At 36.5% G+C, this 13,502-nt stretch overlaps 1 long non-coding RNA gene across 1 annotated transcript in view; it reads left to right on the top strand.

Annotated features, from left to right (window-relative positions):
- Positions 1 to 12,713, top strand: part of LOC121088995 — a 121,065-nt gene extending 108,352 nt beyond the window's left edge. Inside the window, exons 3-4 of the long non-coding RNA XR_005828097.1 lie at positions 9,212 to 9,352; positions 10,539 to 12,713. This is a non-coding gene — a long non-coding RNA (uncharacterized LOC121088995). The remainder of the gene's footprint in view (positions 1 to 9,211; positions 9,353 to 10,538) is intronic.
- Positions 12,714 to 13,502: the final 789 nt, after the last annotated feature.

Raw genomic sequence — 13,502 nt, 5'->3', positions numbered from 1 at the left:
TAAACCATATAAAAGATTCCTCAGTTTGGAGACATTCAGATTGTGTAATTTTACTTTGGTTGATTAGGTGTAAGGCACATGTCGCAGTGGACTACCTATGCAAGGTGACTGGCAACCACCACACCTGCAGGAAACTTGATTTTCTTTGGGTAGAGGTACACAGTGTCAAGAGATTAAGCTCCGCTGCTCCATCTCGTGGGAGGAACGAAGCACATCACGATGCACTTGTCTGACAGGTGCAACATCTCTGCAGCTTGTTGTAACTGCTCCGAATAAAAGGATAAAACCATCAGCTTTGAAGGCAAAGATTCAAAAAGGGGAAACAAATGACACGAGCTCAGCAATGATCTCTGAAGATGAGTTTTAATCTACATGTAAGTTTTCCTAAGTCCACTTTCACATCCCTCAAGAAATTAATTTCCAGAGATTGTTGTACGTCTCAGACATAGAAACAAAACCAGGCCGATCACCTCGTCTAGTCCCCAGATAATATGTAGTAGCTGAGAGTTGCTGCCTTGTAGCTCTTTTTAATATTCAGACTCTCTGATTTTGCATAATCCTATGTGCTAAATCCTCTCCCACTCCTCTGGAATCTATTAAAACTGCATTTACTTAAAGCAATTACGGCTAAGTGGTCTTCATGTCATTAATGGTGGCAATGGACTACCTTTGTTGCGTTGTTCCCCTCCCATTTATTTCTAAATCTTTGTGTTCTTTGATCACAGAAAGGATGTCTGTTCCTTGGGATGTGGGGTTTTGTGTAATCAACTGGTAATAACAAATCACCACGCACTCTTTAGTGATGATTTCGTCAATTAAAAGGTCACTAAATTCCCTATTTCAACAGCTTGGGTCTGCACAGTCCCTCAGTGACCATTCACCTTCGGAGTCCAGCCAGACAGGAACATCTCAGTAGGCCATAGAGCTTCCCCTGTAATTCTGTTGGCTAACAAGTGTGAAACAATTTTTTGGGACTGATTATTTCATAAAAGAAGAAATGTCATCTAATATAAAATGAAAAGGAATTCTTAGCACAACATTTAACACAACAGTTAAGAATAGTAAAAAGGTTTTATCCTTTAGTATTCCAAGAAAGGCATGAACTTTTTATGCACACACACATTTTCCTTTTAACAAAATTCTGCTTCCTCTGTTTCTTTTTAATGTACTATTTACATCTTCATAAAAATATACATACACATTTTTTCAGTTTAATAATAGTTTTAAAGGAAAATTTTGCAAAATCACCAGGATTGTCTTCAATGTGAACTGGAAAGGAAATTTAGTCTGCTTTTTATATTCATCAGTCCTTTGGAAGGCAATCCTGATTCCAGCAAATATACCATGTAAGCAACTCCTTTCCCTTGAGGAATGGTAGTGTACAGCCCTCAGAATGTATTATTGAGAGGGGAAATCAGCTGAACAGCCTCTATTACCCTAGTCTGGGAGGAATTCCATGAAAGTCAAACATGAATATTTTACTGAGGAAGGGAATGCCAGTTTGATTTGCTGTAATTTATTTATGAGTTAAATTTCCAAAGCTTTTTAAGACACATGTAGGCTTTTTGGGTCACACTCTGCTTTTATTACACCATTACACAGGATAACTGCATTGGCTTCACTGAGATCATGACATAGTTACATGGCTATGAATGAAATAAATATTATTGTTAAAATGTTTGGGTCTAGATTCCTTCACTTTGATTACTTACACAAACAGAAAGGACATTGTCACTTCAAGCGTTAGATGTCTTAAGGAAATTTAACGCATGGGGTCTAAATGTTCCCCCATGTAATCCATCGGGGAATGAAGGCCTCACAGAGCTTGTGTTTGGCCATGAACTGCAACTATCTCTGTCTTGGCTTCCAACCAAATGAAAGCAAGGTGTACTTTTACCAATTAGGTATAGCAAGGTTTGACAATAATTAGGAGTTTCTTCCCAGTCCAAAAAGCTGCCTGCAGCTATCTGACATGTAGAGGGACATAGGGTGAAATCCATGACAGCCCATGGCACATCAGAAGAAAGGTTTGGAATTACTAATTGCAATGCTATCTGCAGTACGAATAAAGGTAAAATTTGCACCCAAGATTGAAGAACATCTGATAAAAAAGAGCCCGGAATCCACCAGGCAGGCATTTTAGATCAGAAAAATAGAAACAGTGCAAGTTTCTTACCTATTTTGTGGTCCTTGATTTATCAGTGTGTTTATAAGAAGGAGGAATTGTCAAATTCTTAGATGTTAGTGAATGATTTATTAGGTGTCCAAAAGCAAACCTGTGAGCCACGAGATATAAAGAAAACAGGCCTCAAATGGTCACTCCAGATTTCCTGTTAAGGTAAAGACTGTTATATTCATTAGGGAATCTAACAAAGAAAAACATTACAAATACCAAAACCACGTCTGATCTTAAAGCTGCAAAGTAGGAGTTTAACAAATTTCAAGATGTGTTTTGTTTAACATTTGCATTACCTGCATGACATTGTATAATCTCAGTGTCACAGTCTTGAATGATAGCTCTGAAGATCAAACTGGCCACTTTGCCTCATGCTGGTTTCCCATCCATTGCTAATTACGATGTTTGCCTTTCTGGGACTTCTATGTGCTTGGCATTCAAATGCCTTTTCCACTTGTGGCCTCAGCTGGTGTGATCCTACTTCAACGAGAAGGTATGAAGCAGGGGTGTTTTTGTTTCCATGTCTTTCTTTCTATGCTGTCACCTGCCTGCTAGAGGTTGACAGAATTTTGTCAGAAACACCAGAATAATTCTCACTAGGTCAGCAGACAAACATTCCAGCTCAGAAATACCCCTTAACTACCCCATGTTGTGAGATTATCAGATAATACCTGCAAAGTGCTTCAAAATACTGGGATGCAGAGCAGCATGAATGTGAAAAGTGATACTAAAAGTATATCTAGAATTTTAAATATACGTGGGCGTGTGTGTGCATAGGTGGGTGGGTGTACATCTGTGTGTATGTTTAAGCATATATACATATACATTTCCATATACATTTAGAAACACTGTATTTAGGAATCTGTAGCCTCTACGTATCAGCCCCAGACAGGGGACTTCTCAACACCTCTCCAGAACTATATATGTGACTCCTTTTTTCAGTACTCAGAAATGAGCTCTGCATTTTCCCCAAGAAAGGCAATCCAGGGCTTTAACAGGGAAGAGAGTGGTCTTCATCACATCAGCTGTGAAAACTGAAACAAATAAGCTTTTATAATAAATTGAAATATTCACTGAAGAAAGATATATAGTCACATCCTTACAATTGGGCATTTTAGCCTAGAATGCTCCAACAGAAAACATTCTTCTTAATTGTTTTCCTTGCTGTTATGCTATACCTCTCAGCTGCTCAGTGATGAACCGATTATGTATCTGCATAGTAGATATGTATTAATGTATTCATATAGTATTAGTGCAGCTGTATGCCCATGGCTTTCTGAACATACAGTCAGCCACTCTCCCCTTCTTTTTTTCTTTTCCTTTTTTTCTAGTAGAACTCAAGTGGTTTGGGGTTTCACTGAGTGTTTCCTACATTTCAGTACCTGTGGTCACATCCAGTCTTATTTGCAGGGTCTTTGTAATAGCTTGACCTGGTCGTTTTCTGAGAATTCTGATTTTAAAAAAACCTTCAGAGTTTAGGCACATGATGTGGTTAGGAGATGACACTCCTTTGGACTAATACCCAACCAAGATTGCTACAGTCTGGTTCGCTGCTGAAGTTTTTAAAGTTTTCTTTATTAAAAATAAAATAAAATAAAATAAATAAAATTTGCAATTAATTTGCAGCAATAAAGATTCTGGAGCACATTTCACATCCTTACAATGTTTTTGTCTTCCTCTCAGAGTCAGTTCTATTCAGTAACAGATGTTGCTATGTTTCTTTCATATCAACTTTGGAAAGTACTCTCGCCTCCTTTGGGATGAAAAGCACTTTATAAATGTAAGCTTATTGTTATTTCTTTATGAGTATCTTTGACAGTTCACTGCTGTTACTCATGGAACTTTGCCCTGGTAATAAAGCTGTTAATAACACACTATCAGTCAACCTTAAGAAAGTAATACAGTATTTATTAGGATAGCATCGATGTTTATCGTTCTTGGTTCAGTTATATACATTACCTGTAGTATTTCTGGGGGAGAAACAGCGTTGCTGGTGAAAAGATGGAGCTGATTCTGCAAAGGGCTGGGTACAAACTTCAAGTCAACATTAGTGGAAATGCAAAATTTTGATACTAGTGTGCTGTAGTTTAGGGCTTGTTGTGTACTTGTTTACACACACACTTTTAACACTGTGAAAACATAACATTGTTCCTTCAGTAAATAATGTTGGTGGGAAAAAGAGCCCATCTGAACATTCTTAGCTAATTGTATGTTAATGTTGAAGCTTGGAGCCCTTAACCCCAAATCTCCGTACTTTGATGTTTTGTCATCTGCTTCCCCTGGAAATTAAAGTCCTTTATTTTCAGCAATCTAATTTTTACAATTGTAATGAAAATTTTACTCCTGTTTTGCTGATCAAATAATGCACGCGTGTGTTTGCCCAGACCGCAGCACAGTATCACAGAATAGGAAAGCAGTGTGTAACAGAAACAATTATTGTCAAACAGCGCTTTTCTGTCTTCTCAAACTCTACAGATTATTGTACATGCTTTTATCAATTTTGTTTATGCTTTTCCATTTCACCTTTACAGTGTTATCACACCAAATGTAACACAGAGGAGATATCAATGTCCTAGATGTTTTAAAAGCACACAGATGCGAAGGCAGCCATACAAAAAGATGGTGCCTGGCCTAAAGAACTCATAGGCTAAACCAAAAAAAAACGCAGAAGACAGAAGGAAAAAGTTAAGAATGACATGTTTTAATAAGCATGGGAGTCAGAGTTTTAAGAGAGAATTTGAAAAGGGAAAAACTACATAGCCTTGCCCAACTTTATAAGTAACATAAGAAGCAGCATGGCAGGAAGTAAGAAAGTGCTTGTCTGAAAATGTAACACACAGATAGAAGAATAAAATACCATGAGCCAAAGTCTGTGGCCAGATTCTTGATACTGAATGAGATCATATTCTGTCCTCATTTCAATTGTTTCTCAATAAATCATACACACAAACTCTTGTGCTTTTCCTTCTAAACAGGCAAAAATGTAGAAATATGTACATTTTTATTGATGTGCAAGTTTTCTTCATATCCTACAAAACTTCTTCCACTAGGAAAGCTTTTTCCTACACTAACTATAGTATAGTACAGTTGATTTCAGCCTTTTATTATTGGGCTTTTGGAGAATGAGAACCTCAGGGATTCATGGAAGAAAAATAAGCATATATTTGCAGTGCAAACTGGAAATAGAAAATGGCACTATAAACTGGAGAAGGTTGAAAATTATTGATATGAAGAAACTGGAGTCTTCTTTTGGATAAGTGTAATTAAGAATAAGTACCATCTGTGATCTCTGTAGGCTTTGGAGTTCTGTTGAATTAAAATTCAGCCTACCATGTTCTGCTTAATGAATGTCATTGTATCGGTGTTACAGAAAAGGAGTATAACAGACCAAAGTAACATCCAGACTTCTCCTGTTCTTTGTTTTAACATTGCTCCACATAACTTCTGTTACCAAATGCTTGCTATTACATAATTCAATTCCTTCAGAAGCATCTAACTGACAAAAACACCCAGTCTGCCTGAATATGAATCTTCACCATCATTCAGTCATTAGTAGATGTCAGCAGAGAAGGCACTGTAACAGAAAATATAAGGAGATAGTCTAAAGGAGTACATATTTGTTCCGTTGTCTCTTCTCTATCACATATGATCTACCAATACCTTTGTCATAAGTCAAATGAAAGTACCAGGGGTTTTTATTTTGTTTTATAAGCCAAGATGGGTTTCTTTACAAATATGTTTGTGACAGACCTATTCTTTACATCATTTTGAATGAAGTCCATTGCAGCTGATGTCACTCCCTGTAATGTATCCCTTTAAAATTCTCTTTACCTTCATAAACCAATGGATCTAAAATGTCTTAAGACTGATGTAATGAAGAACCACTTAAACAAAAGAGTGTGAAACTTGCGGTTTCATTTCTATAAACCAAGCCTGCTTCCAGCAGCGTGGCTTTACAATTAAAGTGGTTAGAATATTAAAGTTTTCTAGTTAAGACAATGCTGTCTGGAAAGATTGCCTTTATGGGTAAAATGTTTTTTTTGCCAAGTCATTTCAGACTTGAATGATGGATTGCCACTTGCCATGTAGCACTGTTCAAGAAAAGTCCAGATAAAGAATTATGGCAGGGAATCGTGTATTTAAAACGGCAAATTCAGTCCAAGAGAAACAGGAACAATGCTTTAATAAACTTCATCCCTTATTTAGCAGTAGTTCCTTCATGTCTGAAATACAAGATACTTAAACAAAAGGGGGGGTGGTGTGATGTTAAGATGAACTGAAAAAGATACATTAGATGTGGATTTGCAATGATAGTACCTCAATTCTTTTGCCAGAATGAAAAAAAATAAATAAAAAAAATATAAAAAGCAGCTCTTTATTGTTTAATTCTTTAACTCTACTAAGAGAAATATACAAAAAAGAAGGTTTAATATCTCTTTCTGTCTTAACAATGAAGAGAAAACCAGAAATTAATTGTGTTAGAAAGAAATAGCAGCTGATACCATTCAAAAAAAAATATCTTAGTGTTGAAAGATGATTCTGCTAAGAGATTTGCTTGTTCATTTGTTCTGAGATCAGGTCCAATGAAGTTATGCAATACATCATGTCTTCCCAGCACACTAGAAATTAAAACAAAAGGAATTCTTCATATTTCATTGGTATTCAGACCTAGGCCAGTACAAAATGGTGTCAATTATGTTGTAGACTTCTTCAGTTAGAGTATCTGCTAACAAATTTATAGCAAAGTAACTTTCCATCTCTTGGACAAATAGCTGTAGTACAGGAAGGGAAACAGTAACAACCATGCTTCATATTGACTGTGTCACAACAGAAACAAGGCACTTGAGTGCCATGGAAGCATGGATGCTTTCAGAGTATAAATAGCTAATTAAGTATATAGTTTAAACTTTTTTTTTTTTTTTTTTTAAACCTTCCCTCTGTTCTCACATTTCTGTTTTCCTCTTCCATTAAATAAGGAAAATTTTTTATTGTCACCTACAACCCACTAGACTACACACTGTGATAGCTATTGGTAGCTGAAAATGGCTGGGTGACGCTAAACTGGAGGGGTGTAATCCATCAGCAAGTAACACAGACATCATTGGTAAGATGCAAGGTTATGATACTTGCTTATCCCAGGAAATATTGCCCATTTGTACTGTGATTCAGTTAATTAGTGGACCCTGGAGAAATTAAACTGCATAATAAAATGTTTCCCAAAATCAAGCAATGAATATAAATCTCACTAGAAGGATTTCTTGTTTAAGAAATCACAGTGTTGTGGAGGTATTTTCAGAATAAATGCATATAGGAAGCTTAGCTAGGATGAAGATAGGGATAGTGGAAGAAGAGAGAGAAGACAAATGGAAGGAAATGAAAAAATCTGAGGTCATGAATAATAGTGGTATTACAAAAATAACTTTAGAGCTGTGGATATAGGAACAAAAGTCAAATTACTCGGTAGGAAACTGCTCGAAAGACAGGTAATTAGCAATATATCTTTTCCCCATTTAACCATGTCATTCAAATTAGAAATACCTGCAGCTGTAAACATGTATTTTAGAAGCACAGAGAATTTTCATGCCAGCTGATTTTAAACAGATACATTTCCAGCTGTTGTTGTCTTATGGCTGTTTCGAGGCTTACATCTCTTGGTTCCCACCCATGAGCAAAGTGTCATCCGCAGTCCAGCTATCGTTTAACTGAATTTTGAGATGGTTATCTAATACCCTCACTTGTTTGTGTTGTAACAAGACACATGAAAGCCGTACAGATTGTGGAGGTGAGAGTGTAGCAGGCTGTGCCTAGCTGGGAATGCCACAGACAGTAGCTCTATGGTGTCCCTACATCTCTGCCGCCGTGTTGCTGACCTCACCAGAGAGGCAGAGAGTGGCAGCAGGGTCAAATTCTGTCTAGCTGAGCTGTGATTTTGTTATGAAAATTAAATGTGGCCTGCATTATTTCCAGCAACAAGACTCATTTTTGTTATATCGCAAGGTAAATAATACTGTCTTGCATTTCTAGGGACTGTAGTGGGCCTGTGCTGTGCTGGTATGCCCTATACTCTGTCTCATGGTAGCTGAAGGAATGTCAATGAGGTCCCTTCACCACAAGTGAATTATAATGATATTTTAAATGCTACCTTACAGTTCATAACTAGGAATTAAATGCAAGACACACATCTTATGCAGCAGAAAATGTCTCCCAAATGAAAATCTGGCAACAGCAATGGAAAGAAATAAGATAGATCATGATACACCTCTGCTTGGGTTAAAGAATCACCGTCATAAGGAACTCACACACACAGACACAAACCAACAACCCCCACCCATAACTTCAGATGATAACCAGTAATAAGTTATTAAAAAGACAACATATTTTGGTGTACATTGTTGAAAGATTCTCCTGGAGCCAGACCGCTCATATTTTTCACTTATGTTGCCTTTGAGGAAAGAGGGCAAGGCAACACATTTTGTCATATGTTGATTCTGTCAGATCTCCATGTTGTTTAAAGGCACCATGATTTCTGGATAAAGCAGAATTACATGAGTAATTGCATAGAAGCAAGAAAGAGATCAGGAGAAAATTTGCAATACAGCAGTGGCAATAAGAAGCATATTGCATGTTTTCATCATCAGATTTTTGGAACAATATTTCAGTAGCTGAGTATGTGACCTGCGTATGTAACAAACGGAGAGATGTATGTTCCTAACTTAGGTACTTACAATTAGTTGTTGAAACACTGATGGAGCCTGGGTATTAAAACTGGACTCTGTTCACTAAACCGGGGCCCTGAAGTTAGAAAGTACCAAGTGTAGCTGTCATTTGAGAATGTAGACCTTAATTTAGTAGATAGTAAATGTGTGTTCTCTATTCAAATCACAGCTTTATGAACAAGTCTTTAAATTGTCTGCTTGTCATGTTAGGATAGATTGGAGGATATAATATAGTAAACATTTAAGATACAAAAATACCCTTAATAAAAATTAAAAAGATTAAAAAATTCATTTTTGTGCTTCTTTTCCTTTCCTTTAGCTGGATGTATTTGTATAGCATAGGTCTGATAACAGTACATCACAAAAAATTTTTCCTGTGTCTCCAGTGCAATAGTATCTGTTTATCTCTTCATCTGCTGAGAGAAGTAGAATGAATCTGCAATGGAAAACTTGCTACCAGGTAAGAAAGTTGTGTTAATAAGTTAACTTCTATCTTGTGTCTGTTTTTACAAGAAGTGGAATAGGTGGATCAAGTGAAAGGATGCATGAACAGGCTGAGACAATCAAAATGAAAGGATGGGCATACCTGCTGTGTAAGAGCAAACAAAATACAAACCTAAGTTGAACTTAAATGATTTTATCAATTCTTTGGAAAAAAAAAAAAAACCACAACCAAAAACAAAATATCAGCAGGTCTGAACGCCTCAATTAATCCTTTATGTTTTATAGCTTCTTAACAGTACATTCCTTGGTCACCTTCTTAGCTTCCTAGTGTAGTGGACATACCTTCACACCAACAATGTGAAGTATGTTTTCATTTTATCAGTCGAAATACAAGCTATTAAGAAACTTAGTGTCAGGAAACAGACTGGTAATTTCTGTGTCATAATGTTTTTCAAAAACCTGTAAAAGATAAGACCCTTGAAGATACTTCATTCGTAGTCAAGGAATGTGTTTCCCTACCTGGAATAAGTTCTTTTGGCAGGATCATCTATTAAGCTAAGCTGAGTACTACTGAGCTGTCTAACAACCACTTTCTTTCCTATGAGAGGTTGGATGAGAGACTCTGAAACTGAAATCCATTTTTGTCATTGAAGGCTGTATTATTGTCTAAAAGCAGTTAAGCATACATTTGATGTTTATTACTACTTACCTGTATACTGCCTAGCAAAAGCAAATTCACTCCTGAAGCAGAAATCAGATTTTACATTTCTCATTAATTCCCATGAAATTCAGTGAGGTGTCCTGTGAACTTCAAAAGAAATTTCACTAAAATAATTAAGCAAATTGCAAATGAGTTCCCACATCTGGCTTGAACTCATCTATCATTCATTGTAACATGAATAAATGAAGACATTCATCATAAAGCACGCAACAGAAATTGTGTTCTCCTATTGATATAATTAAATACTCATAGAGGGCTAAATGCGTAATAGCTTCCAGACCTTTTATTTCATGCCAGAATTCAATGGCTCCATCCTCATATGTTCCTAGTCAGAATCATTGTGAACCCTCTCCAGTTTCTAAACATTTATTGCTAGTGCAGTAATAATAAACATCTTGCATTTATAAAATGTAATGTTGCCTAGAATTTTTCATTTTTCAAGAATGTAGATAACACTGTCTAATGGCTCTCATATGTCCAGCATGCCCATGAACAATTTGTCTTCTGAGTGGAGTGTTAATCTGACACCTCAAGGACAAAACCGGTTTCAAGAAGACTCTGAGAAAAGATGGAATATTTCACATGTTGCAATAACTACTGAAAGTCGAAGTATACTTATTTTGGGATTACTCAAAGCTCTGGATTATATTACATCTGCTTTTCAGTGTTATTTTCAAATCGGAATTATTAAAGATGCCAGGAGATATATTTTTTCTTTGGTTTTGGGTGTGTGCCAGAAATAATTAAGAGAATTTTTTACCTAATAATGACATTTATTGCATAGTCCTGAGCTGGATTTAGGGAAGGGTATGCAATAAATTTGCTAGATTTCTAAAATGCTTGGAAAGACAAAAAGTGATACACCCAATTCAAACTTGTGAATACAAGCTGTCTCCTGTGTCAAGCTGAAAATCAAGACCTGTTCTATCATCAAAATCTTCCTTTTCTGGAAGATTGAGGGCTGGTAGAGGATGACAGTGATGTTCCCATCTAGCTTCTCTTGTTCTTCATGAAATGTGTTCCACTCATTTCTGCAAGAATGATATCAACCTGATCAAAGGTCTGTTTAGTTCTACAGAAAGTTGTCTTCTCTCATTACTGAGCTTTGAATCAAATGTTCCTGTGTTTTTAAAGTTGCTGTTTTATCCATAATGACACAAGTTGGAAAATTAAAGATGCTTTGTTCCCTAGATAGAAAATGATAGAAATTAAACTGAGAAGTAATGAAAATTAAACTCCACTAAATAGAAAAAAAATACTCCTTCCTTCCAATGTGATAAAATTGCACTGACTGAAGAATGATTTCTCTAGGCTTGTTTGCATGTTGGTCCAATCATATATATGATTGATTGCTTAGAATAGGGCCCAAAAATTTAGCCAGCCAACAAGTCAGCTAATGGGTCAAGGAACTGAGTTACTTGATATACACTGTTTCCTGCTGACAACAGAGTATTTTGTATTAGAAAATTCGTGACCAAATCCTAGAAGTATTTGTATCACCCTTACATTGGCCACTGGCTGTGATATTGTCTCATTAAACCTTAGATGCCCACATGACTTGCCTAAAGAGCATATCGTGTAGCTTATTGTTGGATATCTTCTTCAGGGTGAGATGAACCATTGCCTCAAAATGCCTGTTTCTCCTCGCTGACTGTGAAGCGAGCCTGAAGCAACAGGCTAAGATGCAGGTATTTACGTGGAGCTAGATGACCCTTGCCTTGTTTCTCCTCACTGACAGTAGCTGTAAGAGCATGCCAGACATCGACTGTGTGGAGTCACAGAGCTAAGTGCTACCCTTAGGGACCATTAATGAATGACCGTTTTCTAGATTGAAAGAAAGGAGAAATCCAGACGGTGCTGCAGTTCCTCTGCTATGAATATAGAAAATCCATCTCTATGCCTGGGAAAATTTCTGTCTTGAGAGGGAAACTTGAATGTTAGCTACAACAGTATAATCCTTTGAAAAAGAGTGTTATCTTTCCAGCGTAGAGTTTTCTTCATAGCATTATCATTTATTGGACTTATATTTTCTAGAGTTCAGTGCCACAGGAACACCGCTAACATAGCAGGAAACGGAGTGTAACTGGGGAAGTTTTGCCTTAATGAGCTGCTCAGTTTGTTTCATGAGGAGGACACAATTAGTACTTTAGATGTTGGGTTCTGGTCATGCAGAAGCAAAAGAAGTTTTCTTCACCTTCTCCTGACCATGCGTTACTTCATCAATGGAATTCCAGTGTCAAATTCCTAAAATCAATTTCTATGTCAATGCGGCACAGACATCTAAAAGCTTAAATCCCTGTTGAAAACAAGAGTTAGACTGTGACAGTCAGGTCATTTAGCTGTTGTTTAAAGTGTTAATCAAAGTCAGTTCTCACTAGCAGCTCTATGAAAGCTAGAAATTAATAGACTTCAATGGCAAAACTATGTTCCTGATTGACTGGCAAATGTATATTCTTAAATCGTTTCAAAATATTTTGCACATTTTCTGTCCAGGATTTCTCATTTCATTTCATCATCCTTTTCTTGCCAGGAAGTCCATTGTCTAGCTAAGTAAAAAGTATTTATTTGAAGCTCACATTTTGCTGTTACAAAAGAGTGATTTGACCTAAGAATTCCATTCATGCAGTCTTTCCCCAGACTCTACAGAATACAGAAATCTGCACTCACTCGGACATTGAGCATGTAATTCATATAGCGTTAATTCAAGTAAATAGACTTTATTCTGACTGGTAAAATGTAATAATTTCTTTGAATAAAATGACAAGGGTTGCAACCAAATAAATGGTCAAAACATTTTGCAGTCATGTTTTTCATCACATGTTCATTCTGCTTTTAATTTATCCTGTTACAGAGGTATTTATTTGGCCCTATTCCTATTTTTATCTTTTTTTTTTTTCTTTTTTGTCTTATATTTATTTGACTTTACTAGGTTTTGGTAGCAAGCCATATTTGAAAAGAATATAAAGCATGCATGGCTGAGATTGAAACTCTGTTACGGTGTTGCAATAAATGTACCGGCAGTAACTGCAGCACTTGGAAAGGTTTCAAGTATCACTTCTAAATCACACTCTGATACCATTTATATTCATATGTGATTTTTGGAATATCTTTTACTTGTCATGATCTAACACAATTGGCAAGCAATATCTTGGGTACTTTTGAAACTCAGGAGAGGGATGTATACAAGATGATTAGATGCTCAAGGAATAATTATATATTAATTTTTTTGAGGTAGGGAGAGATTGAATGATTCTCACCAGTTTAAAATAATTACATCTGAGGTTAATTGTTCAAGTAGTTTGGGTGTAAGTAGTGGCTGATGGATGATCTTAGTGATGTGGGGCAGTAAGGACACCTGGTTCCAGGGATGGCTACAGCAGCCTGGGATGACTGGCATGCAGATCGCCTTGAATACAAACTTCTCCCCCAGTTCAGAATTTGGGGA

The sequence above is a fragment of the Falco naumanni genome, chromosome 5 (genome assembly GCF_017639655.2).
Source record: "Falco naumanni isolate bFalNau1 chromosome 5, bFalNau1.pat, whole genome shotgun sequence".
Lineage (NCBI taxonomy): Eukaryota > Metazoa > Chordata > Aves > Falconiformes > Falconidae > Falco > Falco naumanni.
The sequence above is the reverse complement of the archived record's forward strand: the minus strand, read 5'-3'. Positions and strand labels throughout refer to the sequence as shown.